The 10,417-nt window shown below is 41.6% G+C and overlaps 1 long non-coding RNA gene across 1 annotated transcript; it reads right to left on the bottom strand.

Moving 5' to 3' along the window:
- Positions 1–7,761: 7,761 nt before the first annotated feature.
- Positions 7,762–10,393, bottom strand: LOC135320651 (uncharacterized). Its single transcript, XR_010379906.1, has 2 exons — positions 9,931–10,393; positions 7,762–9,563 (listed from the first exon to the last, which is right to left on the bottom strand). It is a non-coding gene; the product is annotated as an uncharacterized LOC135320651 (long non-coding RNA).
- Between the last annotated feature and the right edge of the window lie 24 nt (positions 10,394–10,417).

The following is a 10,417-nucleotide window of genomic DNA, read 5'->3' on the forward strand; positions in this document are numbered from 1 at the left end:
GCACAGCCTGCGCATGCGCAGGAGGGCCAGCGATCCTCTCTGGGTTCTGCAAGAGAAGGTGGGGAAGCGAGGGACGGAGAAGATGGGAGGAGGAGGGGAGAAGGGGAAAAGTGGAGGGAGAGACATGGACAGGAGGAGCAGAGAGAAGGCAGGGATCTGGAGGGTGGAGGAGAGTAGCAGAGATGGAGAGAAATAGTTTTAACTCTGGGGGCATCCTGAAGGAGGCAGCAGTCCTGCCTCTGCACACTTCTCTAACCCTTCAAGGCCCGCAGCTCATATTTTACCTCCCTGGCCCAGCCCTCCACCCAAGGCCTCTGCAGGACCCCTACGGGGATCACACCCGTTGCCCCCAAGCGGAGCTGGGTTTCCTTTTGCTCTGGGAACCAAGCACCCGCAGGTGATGTCGCTCAGAACTACCTTGGAAAGAGTACATATTCCCCTTTTACACGCTGGGACACAGGCAGGCAAGATCTCTGCCTTACCTCCACTGTCCCAGGTGTTGTGCTGGCGGGGAGCGGGAGGTACAAGGTCAGATCCCAAAAGGAGCATACTGCCTGAGTTTTGGTGCATAGTCCCCATCCTTCCTGGGTAAACCACTCCCCACCCTCGGGGAACCATCAAGGGCACACAGTATGTCCCTGGGTGAGGGATAGCTGCCCTCAATTCCAGTGCCCAGCTTGCTAGGAAGATAGGAGTGTTACTGAGTCCAAATTCATTCTCCTTAATGCAGGACAGGCCAGTAAGTTGGGAGACCAGGTGTTGGGGCATGAAATAGCAACTTTCTGTAGACCTAGATGGCAAACTAATGTCCTGGAAAACCATCTCCCCAAGTCAGAATTCAGGCTCCTTTCCTACGAGCTTGGTTTTTGCAATCTTCTTGATGTAGTAATTCTTTGTTGTTAGAATCCTTTGTTCTTGCAGCTATCTGCCTGGGTCAGATCCCTGTAAACCTCCAACAAAACAAACGTTATTTTCTATTATGTAACTTGTTATCTTTATATGAATGGAAAAGTGTTAAATATCCTTAAAGTTCAGAGCATTCAAAATAGGCTCTCCTGTATATTTTAGGCTCTAGGCAACATTGTTTTACAAGCAAGATGAAGCCTAGGAGACAGAGCACAGGGTTTAGTCAAAGGAACAGATCTAATATGGAGTCAGATTTGTTCTTTTCTATTACCAGGGCAGAAGACACTTGAGGATTTAAATCCCTTTAAGTTAAAAATAAGTAATACTTTAAAGGAATTTACATACATAGGTCGGAATGTGCATAGCATATCTGGAAAACACACAAAGGATTGTAAACAGTGGCATCTCCAGGGAGGGCTGAAAGAAGAGAGGATGAGGGAAAACTTCTTTCACTTGTGTATTTTTGTGCTCTGTTTGAAATTTTTTAACCACATGCATGTATTTCTTTTTCAGTTAAAAAAAATGTGTAATGGAGCAAAGGAGTAGCAAGCTCAGCAAATACAGCAGCCATGGAATCACTGAGCCATCACTTTTGATTTCAGCCAGGAAGCATTTATTGACTCTCTCCTATGTGCCCAGTGCTGTTTTAAGACTTCTTTTATTTTTTTTCATAAAATAATAAAGTGCTATTCCTCACCCCTGCCCATGGCTGGTGGAAAACCAACTGAGTTTTTATTGAGTTGTTTTCCAAGAAGTAGAGATCAGTTATAAACAGAACACATCTTCAGGGCAAAACAGGCGGAGTGGTTTTCCAGCAGGCCAGATAGCTATGAAGGGTTTTCAACAGAGGCACACAGAGGCTGAGAGAGAAAGCCTCCAGGACCCTACAAAAAGCTGCCCAAACTGCCTTCTCCATGGCACTACTGAAATAGGAAAGAAAAAATCTGACTCCATATTAGATCTGTTCCTTTGACTTTAACCCTGTGCCCTGTTTCCTAGGCTTAGTCTTGTTGGTTCTGCACCTTTTGTAAAACAATGTTGCCTAGAGCCTGAAATATACAGGAGACCCTATTCTCAAGGCTCTGACTTTAAAGGATATTAACACTTTTCTATTCACATAAAGATAACAAGTTACAGAATAGAAAACAACATTTGTTTGTTGGAGGTTTACAGGGATCTGACCCAGGTGAAGAGCTGCAAGAACAAAGGATTCTAACAACAAAGAATTCATACACCAAGTTTGCAACAACCAAGCATTCCCACTTCCCATTTTTAATATAAGAAGAGCCTGAAATCTGACTTGGGGTGATGGTTCCCCAGGACATTATTCTACCATTTCTCAGCTGGCTTTCCAAATTAAAGTCGCTATTTCTTGCCCCCAAAACCTGGTCTCCCGATTTATTGGCCTGTAATGCACGAGCAGAACAAGCCTGGACTCGGAAACACAGACATTGAGAGTACCCATTTGGTATATTAAATGACCTGCTTCTACTCATCTTCCTGACGTTTTATTCTCTTGACCACTCCTGCTATGTTTATGAAAAACCTGTCATGTGGACACATTTCCACCTCTAGCCACTACCCTTCCAGGTAAGAACTGATGCCAAGAAGGCAATGGAAGTTGCTAGAAGGTATTACCTGGACAAAATAGAGCAGAAGTGGGTTCTGGCTGATGTTCAGGGGCAGGCTGGAACACCTGACAAGATGTTATAAGTACGGATAGACAGCTGGGCACCAAAGGAGAAGCTTCTAAACTTCCATGAGGGACTTGTTGGATAGGAAGGAAAATCCCAGACTATAGCTCGGATCCCACCACGAGCTTCCTGGGCGAGTCTGGGCAAGTAATTTAAAATCTCTAGGCCCGTGCTTTCCAACACGGGAGCCACCAGCAACATGCAGGATTATGAAGTTATTCTGTAGCCAGACAGAATTATAAAAAGACATTTTATTGCAAAGGTCCAGCAGGTATAATATTTAAAAACGTTATTGGTTATCTTGACCTAACGAGTTATTTTTTATGTGTAGGTTTCTGTGGTTTGTAAGGCCTGTGACTAATGATTCCGTTACAGTGAAGTATTTTGAAATTATAAGTTACTGGACACAGTACCCTCATATCACAGTTGAAAAAAACTGATCCACATAAGCAAGGTGATCTGACTTATTAGTTATGAGCAGGGGCTCTGGGGCCAGCCTGCCTGAGTATAAATTCTCACTCTGCCTCCAGGGGGTTCTGTGTGAATCTTGGACAAATTATTGTTGTTTTTGTTGTCGTTGTTATTATTTGTGCCTCTTTTTCCTTACCTTTTAAGTAGCGAGGAATATGTAGACTCTATCTCCTACTGTGTTGGCAGGATTAAATGAGTAAACGTCTGTGCTGCCCACTTCCCTGGGTTTCAGCATTCTCCAGGCAATCAGTGCCAAACTCAGAGGCATTCTCCACTGTCTTCGTCAGTCTGGGATGCTGTAACAAATTACCGTGGGTCGGGTGGCTTAAACAACCAGCATATTCCTTATGGTTTGGAGGCTGAGACTTTCAAGGTCAATGTATCCTTGAGAGGATTGCCAGCTCGAAGATGGCTGTCTTCCCAATATCTTCATATCCCAGAGAGCAGAGAGAAGCAAGCACTCTGGGGGCTTGTATAAGAACACTAATCCCATTCATGAGGGCTCTACTCTCATGACCTCATTTTATCCTACTAATCACCTCCCAAAGGCCCCGCCTCCCAATACCATCACCCTGGGAGATGGGGTTTCGACATATGGATTTTGAGGGGATGCAAACATTCAGTCCACACATCGGCTAAGTCTCCCCAACATGCAGTCATCAAACCTGTAGCTAATTTCAAAGTAATATTTATGTCTCTCTGCCCATTTCCATTCCTACATCCACTATCACTGAAGCCCTGTTACATTTTATTCCTTATTTTTCTGGTAGAGATTTAATTGATTCCTCTAACTCCAATGCTCCCCTCGCTCCAGTCTGCTTAACAGCCCTGCCAGGTAGGTCTTCCTTAAAACACCTTCCCACTTCACCTGGTTGTTTTTTAGTTGTAAATGTCAGAATCCTCTCCACACCCCATCCTGTACTTTTAATCCGTTACACTACGGCTCACTATGTTATTTTCCTCTTACCAATGTATGAAATTTCCATAAGCTTAAGAGCTTAAACCAGCACAGATTTATCAGCTTATGGCTGTGGAGGTCAGAGATCCAACACAGTTCTCATTGGGCTAAATTCAAGGTAGCAGCAGGGTTCCTTCCTTCTAGAGGGTCTAGAAGAGAATGTTTCCTTGTTGTTGTTGTTTTTTTCCAGTTTCCAGAGGTCACCCACCTTCCTTAGCTTGTGCCCCACGACTTCCTCCATTTTCATGGTCAGCAGCCTTTCTGAACATTGCTCTATGGCTACACCTCCCTCTGATTTTAAACTCAGCTGGGAAATGTCCTCCATTTCAAGGACCCCTGTGATTACATTCGGCCCACCTGGACAATCCAGGCTACTCACCCTATTGTCTCATCTCAGGATCCCCTTGTCCCATCCCATTCAGGCATTATGAATGTGGCTGTGACACTCACCTTGTGTAACATTTCCTCTCATGAGCATTTTATGGTTCAAGGCACATATGAATGACTTTTTGTTTTTCTTCCTTAGCCTTTCTACATTCAGTATGTCTGGTGAGATTATATGAATCCTTTTTATTTGTCCCCCTGCACTAATCTTTAATAATGTATCATGGGTTTAAAATGCTAACTGATAGACAATTTAGAAGACAGAAATCCTCTAAGATTTTTGTCCTAAAATATCTGTCATGCATTTTGCCATGTACAGTAACGTCACAGGTGGCTACCCTGTGGCCGGGGAGGGACATGATTCTGCCATCACACTCCCCTCATTCTCACCAATGTGCTGATCACCTAACCAAGGACCTATGCTCCCCGATTCGCTCACTTCCTCCTCCTTTCCATTGACTACCCTGTTCCCATCGCTTCCTTCATTCAGCACATCAGGATTTCATGACCACATTCTTCTCTAAATGGAATGGGTATCTTGAATCTGATGTCTGACAACTGTTCTTACTGTATATGCACACACTGACCTGCACATAACCCCGTCCAGCTCTTTATTTTCCTAGAATCTCCCAGAGGAATCAGTTCCATGATGATGGTGATGATGATGATGATACTGACAATGATGACAGGGACCTCTCAAGGATTCTGATAAAGAGGGAATCAATAAAGGGAGGGAATCATTGCAAAATTGCCCCAGAGACAGGCTTAAAAGTAAATAACTGCTATAGTGTTTAATGAAATTGACTAATATTTAACTATTTTTAAAACTTTATATCACTGAATTTAAAATTTTAACGGGAATTCTCATTCACCAGTAACCAAGATTCAACTCTAGGACCAAAGTCTAAGGATTTCAATCTTCTAACAAATTGTCCACTAGCCTTTTAAACACGTGATCTTTTAAAAAGCTTAGTGCTGGGCTGAAAATAAGCAGGATTCATATAATCTCACCAGACACAGTGAATGTGGAAAGACTAAGGAAGAAAAACAAAAAGCCATTCATAACGTCTTGAACTTCACGTTGCTCACAGGAGAAAATGTTAGCCAAGGTGAGCGTCACATCAACATGACACCTGAGTGGGATGGGGAAGCTGATCTTCCTCATCAGACATTTATCCTGATTTGTTAGATGCCAACACAGTTTCCTCATTGGATTTGCTTCTAACAAGTATGGAAGAATTTACGTTCTACCAAAAGCAGTCTAAACATTTTCCCCTGCTGTCAGGTCTCTGGACTGAATGTCCCCACAAGAAGGACATGAATATGTTTCATAGGGAATTCTTCCTGAGAAGCAACAGGATTTTCGAGGGAAGAACTGCAGGCCCCCCATGGAGGGCTGGAGGAGGGCTAGAGGGGGCACTGGAAAAACAGCAGGAGTTCAGATACTACCGCTCAGGTTGCCAAAGACAGCATTGCTATCTCTGAGGATATGACATTCTCCCAAAAGTTCCATGAGTGAAGGTACCTGTGAACACTAAGCAGGTTGTTAAGAAACAGCAGCACATAATTTGCGTCACAGCTCAATTACAGTATGTTTTGATATTTGGAAAATAATTAGCCCATTTTCCTTTGAAACTGCAGCAGTAGCAATAGAAATAAAAAAGGCTGAGCCGTCTTGGAGACAACAATCAATAAACAATTCTAAATCTGCAGGATTCCTTGACGATATGCAAGCAATGAGCTAGATGTGTGCTGCAGATACCTCTTACTGCAGGGCTCACTCCTGCAAAGCATAGAACTAGGTTTCTCAGCAGACAGAGGGAACCAAGTCAAGATTCCAAATCTTGAGAGATTTACTATACGGCAGGAAATATCACACAAGTACATCCAGCCAAATATGAATAAAGGTAATCAAATATTATCAAATGTGATTGGAGCACAGATGAAACAGAAATTCCTTTCACCTGGGATCTAGAGAGAATTCTTCAGAAAATGTGGCTTTGGAGATGGCCAAAGACATGGGTGGAAATTTGGCAGAACAGGATGTAAGGAATTTTAAAACTGATTCTAAAATTCATATAAAAATTCAAAGGATCCCAAATATCCAAAACAATTTTGAACAAGAAAAACAAAGTTGGAAGACTTGCACTATCTGATTTTCAGCCTTTTTTTTTTTTTTTTAATCTACAGTAATCAGAAAGTATGGTGTTGGTGTAAAACAGGAAAATAGAATAATGGAGCAGAATAGAATGTTCAGAACTAAACCAACACTTATATAGACAATTGATTCTCAAAAAGGATGCAGTGGAGAAAGGATCTTTTCAACAAGTAGTGCTGGAAGAATTAGATAGTGATATGCAAAAAAAAAAAAAAATGAACTTTGATCCACACCTCACAAAATATACAAAAATTAAGTCACAATGGATCATAGATCTTAATAGGAAATCTAAAACTATAAAACAGCTAGGAGAAAAAGCATAGGCTTAAGCTTTATGACCTTGGGTTTGGCAAATATTTCTTTGCTATGACACCAAAAGTATAATCTATTTTAAAAAGAAAGTGATAGAGTGAACTTTATCAAAATGAAGACTCTTCAAAGCTGTTCTAAACACTGCTAAGCAAATGAAAAGACAAGCCATAGACAGAAGCTATTTGCAGATCATATATCTGATAAAGGTCTCTCTTTGTATCTGATCCAGAATAAAGTGGTCTCAAAACTCAATAATAATGCAAACACCTGAATGAATGAATGAGGCCAGAAAACACACTTCAGTAAAGATATCCAGATGCATAATAAGCATATGAAAAGATGCTGATTAAAGATGCCATTAGTCATTAGAGAAATGCTTTTAAAAACCACAGTGAGATACTAGTACACATACATACAAGAATGAATACGATTAGAAAGACCGACCTTACAAAGTGCTGGTAAGGAAGTAGAGCAACCAGAGCTGATACACACCACAAGGAATTTACAATAGTACAACCATTTTGGAAAAGTCTTTAACAGTTTCTTTAAAAAAGGTAAATACCTATCTACCATATAACCCAGATATTCCTCATCTGGTGATTTAGAAAAGAAAAGCATATGTCCATATAAAGACTTGTAACCAAATATTCACTGCAATTTTATTTATAATAGCTCAAGTTGTAAATAACCCATGCATCCATCAAGAAGTAAATGGAGAAACAAATGATGGTCTATCCAAACACTGCTCACAACAAACTCTTCAGTAAAAACTCAGCACTAAACAATACTCTGCTATAAGAAAAATAAGCTATTAATACAGCAACACAGATGACTCTCAAAATAATTACACTGAATGAAAGAAGTCAGACAACATAGAGTAGATACTGCATTAATCCATTCATACAAGGATCTTGAAAATGCAGACCAATATGTTGTGATGGAAAGCAGATCAATGGTTTCCAGGGGAAGAGATGGGGAGGGAGGGAGGGACAACAAATGGCAGGAGAGAAGCTTTGTGGGTGATGGGTATGTTCACTCTCTTGAATGTGGTCATGGTTTCTTGGGGATATACTTATGTCAAAACGTATTAGCTGTACACTTTATACGTGTGAAAATTACTTTGCCAAGTATACCTCAAAGCTGTTTTAAGAAAAAAGGCACTTCAGTCCTGATCCACCTCAGCGCCTGATTGGAGCGACATGATCAGTCCCTCACCCTGTTTGCCTAACAGGAAGGTAGAAAACCTCTCACGGAAAATAACATATGGATTTTTCATTTGCAATGTCTGCCATGTAATAAAGAATTTCAAGACATGCAACATGTCAAGACTATATAACGGATAATATGAGAATAAGAAACATTAGACAAAGGATGCAAACCCCCAGGTGATGTAGGCATCAGAGTTACCAATAAAGGCTATAAAATACTTTTAATATATTCAAGAAAATAAGGAAATTATGGGAGAATAGACAACAGGGTAAAGACTTTCACCAGAGAAATATACTGGAATGTATTTTTAAGAGAAATCAAACAGATACTCTAGAACTGAAGCTTTCAGCTCTGGAAACAGGTAAACAGAGCTAATTAGGATCCCTTTTAAGTAAAACTTTCAGTAATGCCGGGTAAAATACAACAACAAATGTAACACAGAGCTAACTATGGAAAGAGAAGTTCCCAGGTGACAATACAAAGAGGACACTTAAAGCCCAGAGTGGTAACCTTGTGAGCTGATGCCACCACACCCTGGAGGGAAGGGGTTTTAATCTGCACATAAATAGAGATACAATGTCCATTTAGGAAAAAGGGTCCATACCAGATGTAGAAGAGTCTTCCTTTATATCTATATAGTCAGAGACAGAGATGTAAAGTGGCAGCAGAGGTCACAGTGACACAGGGCCCTGGGCCAAGGAGTGTGAACACCTCTGCAAGCTGGGAAAGGTAGGAAGACGAATCCCTCCCTAGAGCCTCGGTGTGGAACGTAGCCTCGGCCACACGTTGGTTTTAGCCCACTGACAATGACTTTGCACTTCTGCACAATAGAACAGTGAGACGATGAATGTGTATTGCTTTAAGCCACTGAGTCTGTGGTCCTTTGTTACAACAGCAAAAGGAAAGAAACTCAGGAACCAACATGAACATGAACCCCAAGCTGCCTGCTGTGCTGGCAAGAAGTTCTTTGTCTCTGAACCTGGGGGAGTCTCCTGTCTTCTGGCAGCATCCACAAACTACCTCATGCTAACTTGACAGCTTGCAGAGGGTTAAATCTTAACCCTGCACAGTTCTTGATATTTAGTTAATAAAAATGATGGTGTCATCATGGGTATTTTTCCATCTTTTAAATACCCTTCAGTCTTCTAATAAAGCTACCTCTAATTGAGAGACAGTGTAAATAGTTTTCAAACTTCATAATAAATAACTGGTTTTATTTGGTTACTTAAATTATGAGTAATAATATTCACATTAGTAAAAGTTATTAAAATCAACATTGTTTAATGAAAATATCATTTCTTTTTGCATGAACATGTATTAACTACAATAAATGTTCCATGCTTTGTTCTACGATTTACTGTTAGAGCCTTAAAGAATAATATTTTCCTCAAAAGATATTATGGCAAAGGGATTTCTTTTGGTGGAACAGTTCCTACATCAAATCTGGTGCATGGCTCAGGCCACTGGGAACCTAGAGATGATCGATATTAGGAGGCATTATAAACACAAAATGATTTTTAAAGGAATTAAACAACTGGATGTGTGAAAACAAAGAATCTGAGAATATTCTAGTGAAATAAATGTATTTTTCAGCTTAAGCAAGACACTGGGTGAATAAATCTAAAATGAAAAAACCACCCAGAGATCAGCAGTGAGTCATGCATGCAGTGTGACTGATCAAAACCAAGTTGTTTCCAAACCAGTGTGCAGGCTTGATGCCTTCATGAATCAAGTCTGTGTGGCACCAGGCCATCTCGAATACATGTTGATGAGGTATTTATAAGCCCTTCACCATCCCAGCACAAAGCCCACACATGAGCCACAAGACCATCACCTACACATCTGCAAAACACACAGCATGGTGAATAGCACTTTTCTTGTTCAGTAGCCGGTGGCAGGGCACTGTGAGCAGACAGAGATACAGGGACACAGAGACACAGAGGCACTTCCCCTCACTCAGCTGATAACCTTCCGTGCATTCCTGGGGACAGGATTGTCATAAAATGCACCATGGATTGATCCTCCTCCTAGGAAAGGAACGGTAGGTCTGTCCTCAGGTTGGAGCAAGGGTGGCCGGAGGATCTCAGAAGAGCTGTTTCAGCACAACCAATAGAAATGTCTGCCACCGTGACCACGAGAGACAGGTCTCCTGCCATCCCGGTAGGCACTTGGGCTCCTGACAAAAGCTGGGCTCAGTAAAGGCTTGAGTAGAAGGCACAGACCTGAGGGATGCCCCAGCAAGAGACAGGAGGTAGGGCCTGGTTTATACTGCTCTGGGTGTATCCCAGCCTCATCCGAATACGAAATCACGCAGCGCTCGACTGT

Source organism: Camelus dromedarius, unplaced genomic scaffold (assembly GCF_036321535.1).
Source record: "Camelus dromedarius isolate mCamDro1 unplaced genomic scaffold, mCamDro1.pat HAP1_SCAFFOLD_37, whole genome shotgun sequence".
Lineage (NCBI taxonomy): Eukaryota > Metazoa > Chordata > Mammalia > Artiodactyla > Camelidae > Camelus > Camelus dromedarius.